Below are 14,939 nucleotides of genomic sequence, written 5' to 3'. Positions count from 1 at the left end.
CAAGATCCACCTCAGGGAGGCGAGGCTCAGCATCATCATGGTGACCCCTTGACTCAGCCAGCATCAAAGGTTGTAACGTCTGGGCACACTACAGAGAGACTGCTGCTGATTTCTCTGTGTTGTCTCTTCTTTGTTTTGGCCCTCACCTTGGGAGTGCTCTGTGAGTCCAAACTGAAATATATGTCAATATTTTACAAACAATCTTAATGAATGGATTCTCACAGCAAATTGCCTCTTTATTTCTGAATAGTGTTGCTGTCAGAATGTAAGACTTTTGCCAGTTCTATTTCTTATTTAATTTATATTGATTATAAAGACTGGATCTTCTGTTTCTGTTCCTCAGATGCCCTTGGAAACACTTCGCTAAGAGGTTTGTGTCATGAGCAACTGTGTGTGATAATAAGTACTACATTTTTCCAAATGGTCTCTTTTTAGGATTGTGCTTTGTTTATGTTCCCAGCACAGACATGTTCAAGAAACATGAAGCAAGTTACTTTGAGGAAGAACTTTAAATGTATAAACTTCAGCCAGAATGAAAGATTTTTAACTATGAACAATAAATTCTTTGTCTGTTGTACCGCTGACTTACTTTTAAATATTTATGAATGTGCAAAAAAAAGGACAAGCTGCTCTAGCTTTTGGAAATTCACTGGAGCATTATGAGAAATTATGTGCCTGTATTTAAATTTGTGCAGGATGTTGGTTGTAGTGGGTGTAGTGGGTGGCACGGTAGAGCAGCAGGTAGGGTCACAGTTACACAGCCCCAGAGACCTGGCGGTTGTAGGTTTAAGTCCCGCTCCGGGTGACAGTGAGGAGTTTGATGTGTTCTCCACATGTCAGCATGGATTTCCTCCAGATGTTCCAGTTTTCTTCCACAGTCCTAAAAAAAACACATGTTGATTGGTGGATTGGTGACTAAATATTGTCCATAGATGTGCAGGACAGCCACCCCCTCCAGTGTTTGTTCCCACCTCGTGCCCAGTGATTCCGGGTAGGCTCCGGACCCACCGCGACCCTGTACTGGATAAGCAGTTACAAATAATGAATGAATGTGCTGTAGTTTTACTCATTCATCCAGGAGAAAATGTACTTTTATGACAGTGATTTTAGTGGAACAAAGCAACATTTTACTGGAGCACCAATTCCTGCTAAACAAATGATGATATTTCTGTACTACGCCAGACTGAACTCTTTCTGCTGTTCTCCAAAGCAGTCATCAGGTTGTGCTCAGTTTTCTATGTTAATGGTTGCATTGCTAATAGTCTGTCATTTATGGTTGTGGATTGTTCCTTACGTTATCTAGTCCTGTTCTCCTCTGATCACCATTTTATAGTGTCTTGTCTTGTTACTACAGTGTTTTGTTGTTTAGTATACACTGAGTATACTGTTTAATGCGTTGGGGGTTCTCAGTTTTATATCATTCTCTATTATGTCTTTATGATTATAGCTATTTCCCAGTTTTTCATTAGTGTGTGTGTGTATATATTAAAATGATATTTTTTTAAATCTGATCCTCACTTTCATTAACTTCATTAACATGTTGATCCAGAATTTCCAGACAAAGAAAATCACATTGCTGCTCATTTTCCTGCATCTGTTTATACTTCTTGAACTTATTGATGTGAAATCCTCAATTTTCAGGGAATCAGGCGACTATTACACAGCTCCAGAAAAGACAAGAAGAACTTAACAGAACTCTTCAAGGTCAGATCTTCATCTTTACCTTTCAGTAAGGTTTTAATAATAAATGGGAATATTGAGAGTTTAATGAGAGATTTATGTTTTTTACTAATTCATTTTTGTTTTTCAACCACAAACCACGCACAGGCAAACGTATGTGTGATATATATATATATATATGTATGTGTGTGTGTGTGTGTGTGTCTATTATAAAAAAAATAATCACAGAACACAGACTGGGACTTATTTGACCACCAGAATCTGGAAACATTCATAGTATCCGTACTGGACTACATCAAGTTCTGTATTGGAAATGTGACTGAGGACAAAATCCTCCAGGTTTTCCCAAACCAGAAACCCTAATTGACCCGCGAGGTCTGTATACTCCTCAAGGCTCATGACGCTGCTTTCAGGACTGGTGACAAAGCCCTATACAGTGCTGCTTGAACTGACCTGAATGGAGAAATTAAAAAGGCTAGCATGGTAGGTGTGGTAGGGCCTACAAAATATCACAAACTACAGAGGTTGTGATGTAGCAACAGGAGACGTGAGCAGTTCACTTGCAGATGAACTCAACTGCTTCTTTGCTCATTTTGAGACACCACAGCAACACTCCTCCACTTCACACACTAGACTCCAACACGTTCCCACTTACTGTAGAGGAGCACAATGTAAACCGGGTGCATTCCTAGCAGTGAACCCCGGGAAAGCTGCAGACCCAGATGAAGTACCCCGTATGAGGTGTTCAGAGCGTGTGCCTACCACCTCATTCCAGTCCTCACCAGGATTTATAACCTCTACTTGGCCAAGTAGTCACGCCCACCACACACACACACAATGCCTAAAATCTGCGATAATCATCCCAGTACCAAAGAAGTCATCTAAAACCAGTTTAACCAACTACCACACTATTGCCCTCACACCTGTAATCATGAAGTGCTTTGATAGACTGGTTCTTAAGCACATTAAAGACTGTCCCCCCACATTTGATTCCCATCAGTACACATACTGGGTGGACAAATCCACAGAGGATTTCATCACCATAGCTCTCCGCACTATCCTGAGTCATCTGGAATGACAGCAGAGCTATACTAGGATGCCCTTTGTGGACTACTGCTCAGCTTTCAACACATTAATCCCAAATATTCTGATCACCAAGCTGGACAACCTGGGCCTGCCTCCCCCCACATGTGCCTGGATAAAACCCGGGCCCAAATTGTGAGGCTTGACACCTACCTTTCCTCCACCCGCACACTGAGCACTGGCTCACCACACACTGTGTGCTAAGCTCCCTTCTGTACTACCTCTACACCTATGACTGCAGTCCAGCCCACAAAACCAACACCACCATCAAATTTGCAGATGATTCAACAGTGATTGGAGGGGGAGGGGGCAGCTTATAGAGAGGAGGTCCAGAAGTTAACTACTTGGTGTTCAGAGAACAACCTGGCATTGAACATTGAACATCACAAAAACAAAGGAGATTATTGTAAATTTCAGGAAGTTTAAAAATTCGCCTGTCCCTCCTCCATATCAACAGTGAGTGTGTGGAGTTTGTCCACACATTCAGGTTCCTGGGTGTCTTGATCTATGCTGACCTCTCCTGGACAGAAAACACCACAACTGTCATCAAGAAAGTTCAGCAGAGATTACAATTCCTGAGGGTCCTCAGAAAGAACACCCTGGACAAAAGAATGTTGCTGACCATGGATCGCTCGTCAATTGAGAGTCTCCGAACTTACTGTATCTCAGTATGGTACGGGAGTTGCACTGAGGTAGACAAGGGGAGTCTTCATAAGGTGATAAAGGCAGCAGAGAGGATTGTTGGCTGCCGTCTGCTCTCCCTGATGGACATCTATACCTCCCGCTGCCTCTGCAGATCTCAGAACATCACCAAGGAAAGCTCACACCCCAGTTCTCAACTCTTTGAACTGTTGCCCTCTGGCAGACGCTACAGGTGTATCACAACTGGAATAAACAGATTAAGAAACAGTTTCTTTCCCAGTGATTTAACCTTTCTGAACTCTCATACGTACCCACTCTGACTTCCTTTTTCACTAATAATATAACAATAATGTGCAATATATTTAATACCACCACTGCTCCTGCTACTGTTTATTATTATTTTTTCTTCAGTGTGCAATATTCATATTCATCACTTAAACACAACTGTGTAGTGTTCACTTTTGTGCAATATATTTTCTTTTATATTTCTATTTTTATATTACATGTACACTTGTATATTTTAATTAAGCTATATGTCTTAGAGCTTTCTGTCTTGGAGCCTTTTATTCTTATAGTTATTTATTTGCCTTGCACTAAAAAAAGGAATAACTCCCCAATCTCATTGTACATTCTGTATAATGACAAAGATCATCTTTATTTTATCTTAGTGTATTTTTTTATTATTATTTTAGAATAAATTTGTTGAGTGAAGGTTTCAGGGAGAACCTTAGCATTGGACAGACCAGCTTTAATAAGAAAAAAATATTAGCACTACATAGCAGCTCATGCCTTAAACAGAGAGAGAGAAAGGAAATTTATATTTTATACATATTTCAGCATAAATAATATGTAATTTATATTTTAAATTTAACAGCAGCTAGAAATCATCTAATTGTTAATTAAATATTTGTTGTCATTAATCTGACCCTCACTTGCGTTAACATGTTGATCCTGACTTTCCAGACAAAGAAAACCACATTGTGCAGCTTCAGACAGAAAAGAAAACACTGGAGGGTAATGTCACAGGTGAGAACGTCTGCTACAGTTAAATAATTAATAAAAATGGGAATTGTAGTCTTGGACTTCCATAAAGTTTATTCAAGATAATCTGAGTGAGAAACCAATTTCTTTCTATTCGATATTTTTCTGCATCTGTTTGTACTTCTTGAACTTATTGATGTGAAATCCTCACTTTTCAGGGAATCAGGCGACTATTACACAGCTCCAGAAAAAACAGGAAGAACTTAACAGAACCCTTCAAGGTCAGATCTTCATCTTTACCTTTCAGTAAGATTTCAATAAAAAATAGGAATATTGAGAGTTTAATGAGGAATTTATGTTTTTTACTCATTCATTTTTGTTTTTCAACCACAAACCACACACTGATAAAGAAGAATTGTATTCACTTACAGTGTGAGCAGTTTCACAATCTGATTTACTGATGTGCCATATAGAAGAGAGTGCAGAAAATGGTTTTGAACATCAATTAATCACCATTTTTTCTTAAATTAATCACAGTTATTTACATTGTCTCTTCTTAAGAGTGAATATTAAATGTAAAATTAAATAATTCATATAAGATCAAGGGTTGCATGGTGGCGCAGCAGGTAGTGTCAGGTTCAAGCCCCGCTCCTGGTGACTGTCTTTGAGGAGTTTGGTGTGTTCTCCTTGTGAGATTCCACTGGGTGCTCTGGTTTCCTCCCACAGTCCAAAAACACACTTTGGTATGTGGATGGGCGACTGTGTGTGCGTGTGTGTGTGTGTGTGTCGCCCTGTGAAGGACTGGCGCCCCCTCCAGGGTGTGTTACCACCTTACACCCAGTGATTCCGGGTAGGCTCCGGACCCACCACAACCCTGAACTGGATAAGCAGTTACCAATAATGAATGAATGTTCTGTAGTTCTACCCATACGTCCAAGAGAAAATGTACTTTTATGAATGTGATTTTAGTGAAACACAGCAACATTTTACTGGGGTACCAATGCCTGCTAAACAAATGATGATATTTCTGTACTACGCCAGACTGAACTCTTTCTGCTGTTCTCCAAAGCAGTCATCAGGTTATGCTCAATTTTCTATGTTAATGGTTTCATTAGTTATAGTTTGTTATTTATGGTTGTGGATTGTTCCTTAAGTTATCTAGTCCTGTTCTCCTCTGATCACCATTTTATAGTGTCTTGTCTTGTTACTACAGTGTTTTGTTGTTTAGTATACACTGAGTATACTGTTTAATGCGTTGGGGGTTCTCAGTTTTATATCATTCTCTATTATGTCTTTATGATTATAGCTATTTCCCAGTTTTTCATTAGTGTGTGTGTGTATATATTAAAATGATATTTTTTTAAATCTGATCCTCACTTTCATTAACTTCATTAACATGTTGATCCAGAATTTCCAGACAAAGAAAATCACATTGCTGCTCATTTTCCTGCATCTGTTTGTACTTCTTGAACTTATTGATGTGAAATCCTCAATTTTCAGGGAATCAGGCGACTATTACACAGCTCCAGAAAAGACAAGAAGAACTTAACAGAACTCTTCAAGGTCAGATCTTCATCTTTACCTTTCAGTAAGGTTTTAATAATAAATGGGAATATTGAGAGTTTAATGAGAGATTTATGTTTTTTACTAATTCATTTTTGTTTTTCAACCACAAACCACGCACAGGCAAACGTATGTGTGATATATATATATATATATATATGTATGTGTGTGTGTGTGTGTGTGTCTATTATAAAAAAAATAATCACAGAACACAGACTGGGACTTATTTGACCACCAGAATCTGGAAACATTCATAGTATCCGTACTGGACTACATCAAGTTCTGTATTGGAAATGTGACTGAGGACAAAATCCTCCAGGTTTTCCCAAACCAGAAACCCTAATTGACCCGCGAGGTCTGTATACTCCTCAAGGCTCATGACGCTGCTTTCAGGACTGGTGACAAAGCCCTATACAGTGCTGCTTGAACTGACCTGAATGGAGAAATTAAAAAGGCTAGCATGGTAGGTGTGGTAGGGCCTACAAAATATCACAAACTACAGAGGTTGTGATGTAGCAACAGGAGACGTGAGCAGTTCACTTGCAGATGAACTCAACTGCTTCTTTGCTCATTTTGAGACACCACAGCAACACTCCTCCACTTCACACACTAGACTCCAACACGTTCCCACTTACTGTAGAGGAGCACAATGTAAACCGGGTGCATTCCTAGCAGTGAACCCCGGGAAAGCTGCAGACCCAGATGAAGTACCCCGTATGAGGTGTTCAGAGCGTGTGCCTACCACCTCATTCCAGTCCTCACCAGGATTTATAACCTCTACTTGGCCAAGTAGTCACGCCCACCACACACACACACAATGCCTAAAATCTGCGATAATCATCCCAGTACCAAAGAAGTCATCTAAAACCAGTTTAACCAACTACCACACTATTGCCCTCACACCTGTAATCATGAAGTGCTTTGATAGACTGGTTCTTAAGCACATTAAAGACTGTCCCCCCACATTTGATTCCCATCAGTACACATACTGGGTGGACAAATCCACAGAGGATTTCATCACCATAGCTCTCCGCACTATCCTGAGTCATCTGGAATGACAGCAGAGCTATACTAGGATGCCCTTTGTGGACTACTGCTCAGCTTTCAACACATTAATCCCAAATATTCTGATCACCAAGCTGGACAACCTGGGCCTGCCTCCCCCCACATGTGCCTGGATAAAACCCGGGCCCAAATTGTGAGGCTTGACACCTACCTTTCCTCCACCCGCACACTGAGCACTGGCTCACCACACACTGTGTGCTAAGCTCCCTTCTGTACTACCTCTACACCTATGACTGCAGTCCAGCCCACAAAACCAACACCACCATCAAATTTGCAGATGATTCAACAGTGATTGGAGGGGGAGGGGGCAGCTTATAGAGAGGAGGTCCAGAAGTTAACTACTTGGTGTTCAGAGAACAACCTGGCATTGAACATTGAACATCACAAAAACAAAGGAGATTATTGTAAATTTCAGGAAGTTTAAAAATTCGCCTGTCCCTCCTCCATATCAACAGTGAGTGTGTGGAGTTTGTCCACACATTCAGGTTCCTGGGTGTCTTGATCTATGCTGACCTCTCCTGGACAGAAAACACCACAACTGTCATCAAGAAAGTTCAGCAGAGATTACAATTCCTGAGGGTCCTCAGAAAGAACACCCTGGACAAAAGAATGTTGCTGACCATGGATCGCTCGTCAATTGAGAGTCTCCGAACTTACTGTATCTCAGTATGGTACGGGAGTTGCACTGAGGTAGACAAGGGGAGTCTTCATAAGGTGATAAAGGCAGCAGAGAGGATTGTTGGCTGCCGTCTGCTCTCCCTGATGGACATCTATACCTCCCGCTGCCTCTGCAGATCTCAGAACATCACCAAGGAAAGCTCACACCCCAGTTCTCAACTCTTTGAACTGTTGCCCTCTGGCAGACGCTACAGGTGTATCACAACTGGAATAAACAGATTAAGAAACAGTTTCTTTCCCAGTGATTTAACCTTTCTGAACTCTCATACGTACCCACTCTGACTTCCTTTTTCACTAATAATATAACAATAATGTGCAATATATTTAATACCACCACTGCTGCTGCTACTGTTTTTCTTTTTTTTCTTCAGCGTGCAATATTCATATTCATCACTTGAACACCACTGTAATACTCACCTCTGTGCAATAAATTTTCTTTTATATTTCTATTTTTAAATTACATGTACACGTGTATATTTTTGTTGAGCTATATGTCTTAGAGCCTTTTATTTTTATAGTTATATATTTGCCTTGCACTAAAAAATGATTAGCTCCTCAATCTCATTGCGTATTCTGTATAATGACCAAAATCATTTTTATTTTACCTTAGTGTATTTTTATTATTATTTTCATAGAATTAATTTGTTGAGTAAATCTTTTAGGGAGAACTATAGCATTGCACAGACCAGCTTTAATAAAAAATGCCTTAAACAGAGAGAGGGAAAGGGAAATGATATTTCATACATATTTTGGCATAAATAAAATGTAATTTATATTTAAAATTTAACAGTAGCTAGAAGACATCTAACTGTTAATTAAATATTTGTTGTCATTAATCTGACCCTCACTTGCGTTAACATGTTGATCCTGACTTTCCAGACAAAGAAAACCACATTGTGAAGCTTCAGACAGAAAAGAAAACACTGGAGAGTGATGTCACAGGTGAGAACGTCTACTACAGTTAAATAATTAATAAAAATGGGAATTGCAGTCTTGGACTTCCATAAAGTTTATTCAAGATAATCTGAGTGAGAAACCAATTTGTTTATATTCTATCTTCTTCTGCATCTGTTTGTACTTCTTGAACTTATTGATGTGAAATCCTCACTTTTCAGGGAATCAGGCGACTATTACTACTCATTCATCCAGGAGAAAATGTACTTTTATGACTGTGATTTTAGTGGAACACAGCAACATTTTACTGGGGCACCAATGCCTGCTAAACAAATGATGATATTTCTGTACTACGCAAGACTGAACTCTTTCTGCTGTTCTCCAAAGCAGTCATCAAAGTTTCAAAAAGCTTTAACCTACACTTTATTTCAATACGAAACTAACCATAGTGTTTCCAGAGTATCCTCTGCTCCCATCACACCATGCATCTAATGAGCTCATTACCAACCCTTTCTGAAGTTGAACTGCGTGTGATGGGGTGAGGAGAAAACTACAACATGCAGGGCAGTGGCCCATTGGGACCAGGACTGAGAACCACTAGGTTACCTATGACCCAGCCCACGCCTTTTGTCTTCATTGGTGTCATTGGTCTTGGTTTCTTCGTCCTGAGCAGGTTGTGCTCAGTTTTCTATGTTAATGGTTTCATTGGTTATAGTCTGTCGTTTATGGTTGTGGATTGTTCCTTATGTTATCTAGTCCTGTTCTCCTCCGATCATTATTTTATAGTGTCTATTCTTGTCTTGTTACTGCAGTGTTTTGTTGTTTAGTATACACTGTGTATACTGTTTAATGCATTGGGGGTTCTCAGTTTTATATCGTTCTCTACTATGTCTTTATGATTATAGCAATTTCCCAGTTTTTTATTAGTGTGTGAGTATATATTAAAATGATGATTTTCTTTAATCTGATCCTCACTTTCATTAACTTCATTAACATGTTGATCCTGAATTTCCAGAAAAAGAAAATCACATTGTGCAGCTTCAGACAGAAAAGGAAACACTGCATGGTAATGTCACAGGTGAGAACGTCTGCTACAGTTAAATAATTAATAAAAATGGGAATTGTAGCCTTGCACTTGCATAAAGTGGCAAACATAATTTGAGTGAGAAACCCATTTGTTTTTATTCCATATTTTTCTGCATCTGTTTGTACTTCTTGAATTTATTGATGTGAAGTCCTTTTCAGGGAATCAGGCGACTATTACACAGCTCCAGAAAACACAGGAAGAACTTAACAGAACACTTCAAGGTCAGATCTTCATCTTTACCTTTCAATAATAAACGGGAATATTGAGAGTTTAATGAAAGATTTATGTTTTTTACTCATTCATTTTTGTCTTTCAACCACATACCAGACATAAATAAAGAAGAATTGTGTTCACTTAAAGTGTGAGCAGTTTCTCACACTGTTTTTTTTTTTGGTTTTGAGCAACATCAATTAATCACATAATTTTATATTATATTATACCTATTTACATTGTCCCTTCTTAAGAGTGAATATTTAAATATAAAATTAAATAATTCATATAAGATCGAGGGTGGCATGGTGGCACAGCAGGTAGTGTCTGGTTCAAGCCCAGCTCCTGGTGACTGTCTGTGAGGAGTTTGGTGTGTTCTCCTCGTGTGATTTCTCTGGGTGCTCCGGTTTCCTCCCACAGTTCAAAAACACACTTTGGTATGTGGATGCATGACTTTCTGTGTGTGTGTGTGTGTGTGTGTTTGTGCATGTTGTTACACTGTGAAGGACTGGTGCCCCCTCCAGGGTGTGTTCCCGCCTTATGCCCAGTGATTTGGGTGGACTCTGGACCCACCGTGACCCTAAACTGGATAAGCAGTTACACACATTGAAAGAATATATTTATATATTTATGCTCTACTCCTTGGTACAAAAAAAAATGACTAAAATGCTTCAGTGCCAGCGGTTTAAACCGGGTGTGATGACCATTGCCTTGGAGGCCTGATTGGTCTTGATGGACTAGAGGAGGGAAATCCTTTCCCTTTCTGATTGGAGGTGAAGTGGTGACATCACCCTGTGATGAAGTATATGTGATGTCACCCTGAACTACACCCTGAACTACACTACAATAAAATGACAATGGTGCTCAGTGTTGTCATAGTGGCACAGTAGCCCCAAATAACACAGGACGGGAGACTGTGACTAGTAATCAGTTCACTGAGCCTAGGAAACAGACGCTAGGAAGGGCTTCCAGAATGCCTTGCAGCAGCTCCCCCTAGGACTTGTTAGGGGGTTATTTGGGGTTTAATCTGTTGACGATAATGTTGTTAGTGTGTAGGGAAATGTATAGTTTTTGGGGGCTCGTCGTGAGCCAGAAGGGTGTCTAGCCCCTGGACCTCTCTACACACCAACAAGTCCAAATGCTGCAAGTTGTTTCCTTTCTGAACTGTTGCCCTTTTAGGACACTTAATATTGTTCGCAATATATCTGTGTCTTAAATGAAACATCTATGATTCTATGATTCTGTTCTCACATTAGTTTATATTCAGAAGCTCTGTACCTTTTAAGGTGCAGTGGTTTGTTGGAGGCTAAAATATACAACCCTTTGTATGTGGCTTAGTTTTTTAAGTGTTTTATTAACTTTGAATTATAACAGAAACTCCTTTGTAACTTGAGTTGTTTAGATTTGCAGCACTTTCAGTTACTTTCATGCAGTTAGCGCTCAGTTTCATCTACAGCAAAAATCAGTCAATATTACCCACCTATGGAGAAGAAATAGAACAATATCCTCACCTTCGTTCATGCTTTTCAACATTTGGAGGTCTACAATATATCTCTAAGAACCTCCAGATAATGGTGTTATTCTGCTGTGAGCAGAGAGACAACCTAGCATACTAAACCAAAACTTTGTAAAGCGATTAGCTCCTAAGCTGCCTCCATCTTTCAAACACATGACCAGTGTTTCCTCTCGTTTGTTTTGGGCCCTGGAGATTTGTTGAAGGAAGCTGAAATTTGTTTGATTTTTGGGTTATAATTAAACATTATCTCTGTTCACTTTGTCATGCCATGGCTGAAGGACACTGTTTGTGTCCACTATTGTGTGTACTGGTAACCTGGTGTGTTTGGACTGTAATGTAATTGGACAGAGGTTGGAATCTCAGACTTAAACTCAAGATAGAGCTCCACTCCAGAATGAGTGCTTCTCCAAGAGAAAATACTGGCTCCAGCACTGCTGTCAGAGACACCAAGGTGTGTTCCGCAAAGCAGGATTTCTCAGTTTAGCCAGATAACTTAAGCCCAAAGTCAAGCCTGTCCAATAAGAACAGAGCTAAGGGAGAGTCCTATTAGACAGCCCTTAAATTTGGGCTTAAGTTAGCTTAATCTCAGATGATACACCCTGGTCATGTAATGATTGAGTACAGGATACAGGCTATGTTACAGATTACAGTGTCAGTCTGTCCTCATTTTTTAGTGTGGTTAATGTAACCATCATGATATTCTGTCTTTTTCAGATAAAGAGAATGAAATTAAGGAGCTTGAGGCAGAAAAGCAAAAGCTGTGTGAACAATCAAGTGAGATACATTTTTATCACTATTGAAATTTAGAAAAGTCAGATTTACTGATTGAAAAAAATGGAAATTGCATCAATGGAAAACAGACTGTGTTTTCACTACAGCCGCTAGTTTTCAGTTCCTTAGCAACACAAGCAGGAATGAGTACGGGAAGTGCACCCAACACAGCAGATGAATACATTAGTATGATTCAAACACTCAAAGAAATGCTTCTGCATCTAGAATGCCTTTTCATGAACAGTAAGATCAATTAAGTCAATATGAGGAACAATGGTGTGCATCAGCAGAGGAATGACTGAACAATAATTTTGAATTAATGTTTGTTTAGCAAAGCTCTAATGTTTGCAGGGCCACTTTTCCACTCAGGGTGTTCTTCACCATATTCATTAGATTACTCTAATCTATTTAGGGACATTACTTCTAAATTTTAAGAAATTTTCTCTGCTCTGACAGAGGGTGATGCTTGCTGTGCTGAGGGCTGGAAATTCTTCAAAGGGAAGTGCTACTACTTTTCTACTGATAAAAAGACATGGACTGCCAGTAGAGATGCTTGTGTGGCTGCCGGAGGAGACTTAGTGACTGTCAGCAGTACAGAAGAGCAGGTATGATACTCAAATATAAATGTGACTTATTCCTTAACACTCTCTGATAGATTGGGTGGGGATTAACCCGCATTAAGTTCCTATTGCTTCAAATGTTTACAAGTTTTAAATAAGGCCCACTGCTTACAGTAGCTTTTATTATTATATTATATTAAAGAAATACAATCACGGATGTAGAAAACCAAATCAATTTGTCCCCGCTGTAGACTCTGTGTGATACTTTGTACAGCTTTACCCTATGGCACTGATTACAAAATAACATATTACAGTAATGTAGGTTTTTCTTTAATGGTCTTCAATGCCCTTCAATGGTCTGGACCCCTGCAGAAGCACCACAGAGCAGGTATGATTTGGGATGTAGCTCATTCTCAGCGCTGCAGTGACACTGACATGGTGGTGGTGTGTTAGTGTGAAAAACTCATTTGGAAAAAAAAACTGTTGCATTATGAAGTGAAAAACAATGGAAACAGTGAGGCAGCTGAAACCTTCAAACAAGCAAGAATGGGAAGATATTTTACCTTTAAATCTACAGAGACTGGTCTCCTTAGTTCCTTATATATTTACAGTGTGTGTTTAAAAGAAGAGGTGATGTAACACAGTGGTAAACATGCCTCTGTCCCAACTTTGGAAGGTGTTGCTGGGCAAATATTTTTCAAAAAACAGTAAACTATCTTAGTGTCAACGTATAAATTACTGTATTTGTACTAATTTTTTATTAAATATTTAAAGTATTTGCTCATCATTCATTCATTCATTCATTTTCTTTTCCGCTTCTCCATTTCAGGGTCGCGGTGTTGCTCATCATTGATTTTGGAAATGGGATTTATAACAGAATAAAATCCTCAAATAAAGTTCCTCCAGGTTTAGTGCTGATTGAGAAACACTAATGTAGTATAATGGTGTTCTCAGTGTTGTCTTCACACAGAGGAAAGTTATATGAATTCAGCTGAAATTTGCTGTTAAAAATAAAGTTTACATTTTTTGTTGTTTGTAGTTAATCAGACACTGAAGCTCTTTCTGCTGGAGCTGTTTAATGTTTACTGTACAGTTCACTTAGCAGGGTGTTTGTGTTTGTAGAATTATATGAAGAAATCAGCTCCTTTTACTGATGAACATTTTTACTGGGTTGGTCTGACTGATGTTGAGAAGGAGGGAGACTGGCGCTGGTTAGATGGAACACCACTCAGTGATAAATCACCGTAAGTCCATTTCACACTCAGCTGTAAAATACCACACACGTGATTTCTGAGCTATATCTACTGTAGATTACAGCTCTAGCTCTGATTTAGTAAAAATATCGTTTTAATATATTTTTAAAAATGGCACATTGTGACAAATAATTATTTTTTTTTTTTTGTTTTCCAGGATCTGGTATACATCCCAGCCTGATAACTGGAAGGGAAATAACGGTAAATATCCTGAAGGAGAGGACTGTGCTGCAATGGTCCTAAGTAGTATCTTGTATAGTTTAATTGACAAATTCTGTGATGCAGAGGAAGACCATCTTTATGGCGTCTGTGAGGCAATAACACAAATAAAATAAACAAATTACAATTATGGCAGAAATGAGAGGACTCTAAAATATATGCTCCTTATACTTTTTCTGTTCATTTTTAGTCTTCGCTTCGTGGGGGAATGTAGGGAATTTGTGGGAGTTTGTTTGGTTTGTTTGTTTTTCTTTTACGTTTAATTGATTCATTTTATTTTTGTTAATTGAGCCTGAAGTAGGAAAGGCAAGGAAGGTGAGCTCAGAAAGACTTGGGCTGGAGTTCTGGGCAGCTGCTGCTGGGACGAAAGCTGAAGCCAGGGTCATTGATTGAAAAGGAGGGGTTGGGATGGTGGTGCGGTGCAAAAAAATCAAATCAATAAACTATTACAACATTGGGATCTTAATATCAGAGGATGACTGATATATAAAGTTTTAACATTTATTTCATCCCTTGATATTAAGAACCTAGTGTTGTCATGAGCTAAAGTGATTTAGTAATAATTAATTTATTAGATTTTTTTTCACAGTATACAGCCCTTAAATATCTGTATGAATATGAAGTGTTATCTGTTACTAACATTTTCAGAAATGATGAGGCACTGACACAGTTTTCTCTGGATCTCTCCTCCAGTGAAAATGAAATGTTAAAATTACATCTTGTTAAATTATGTTTTT

This window comes from Hoplias malabaricus, chromosome 9 (assembly GCF_029633855.1).
Source record: "Hoplias malabaricus isolate fHopMal1 chromosome 9, fHopMal1.hap1, whole genome shotgun sequence".
Classification (NCBI taxonomy): domain Eukaryota; kingdom Metazoa; phylum Chordata; class Actinopteri; order Characiformes; family Erythrinidae; genus Hoplias; species Hoplias malabaricus.
Note: the sequence above shows the minus strand (reverse complement) of the source record.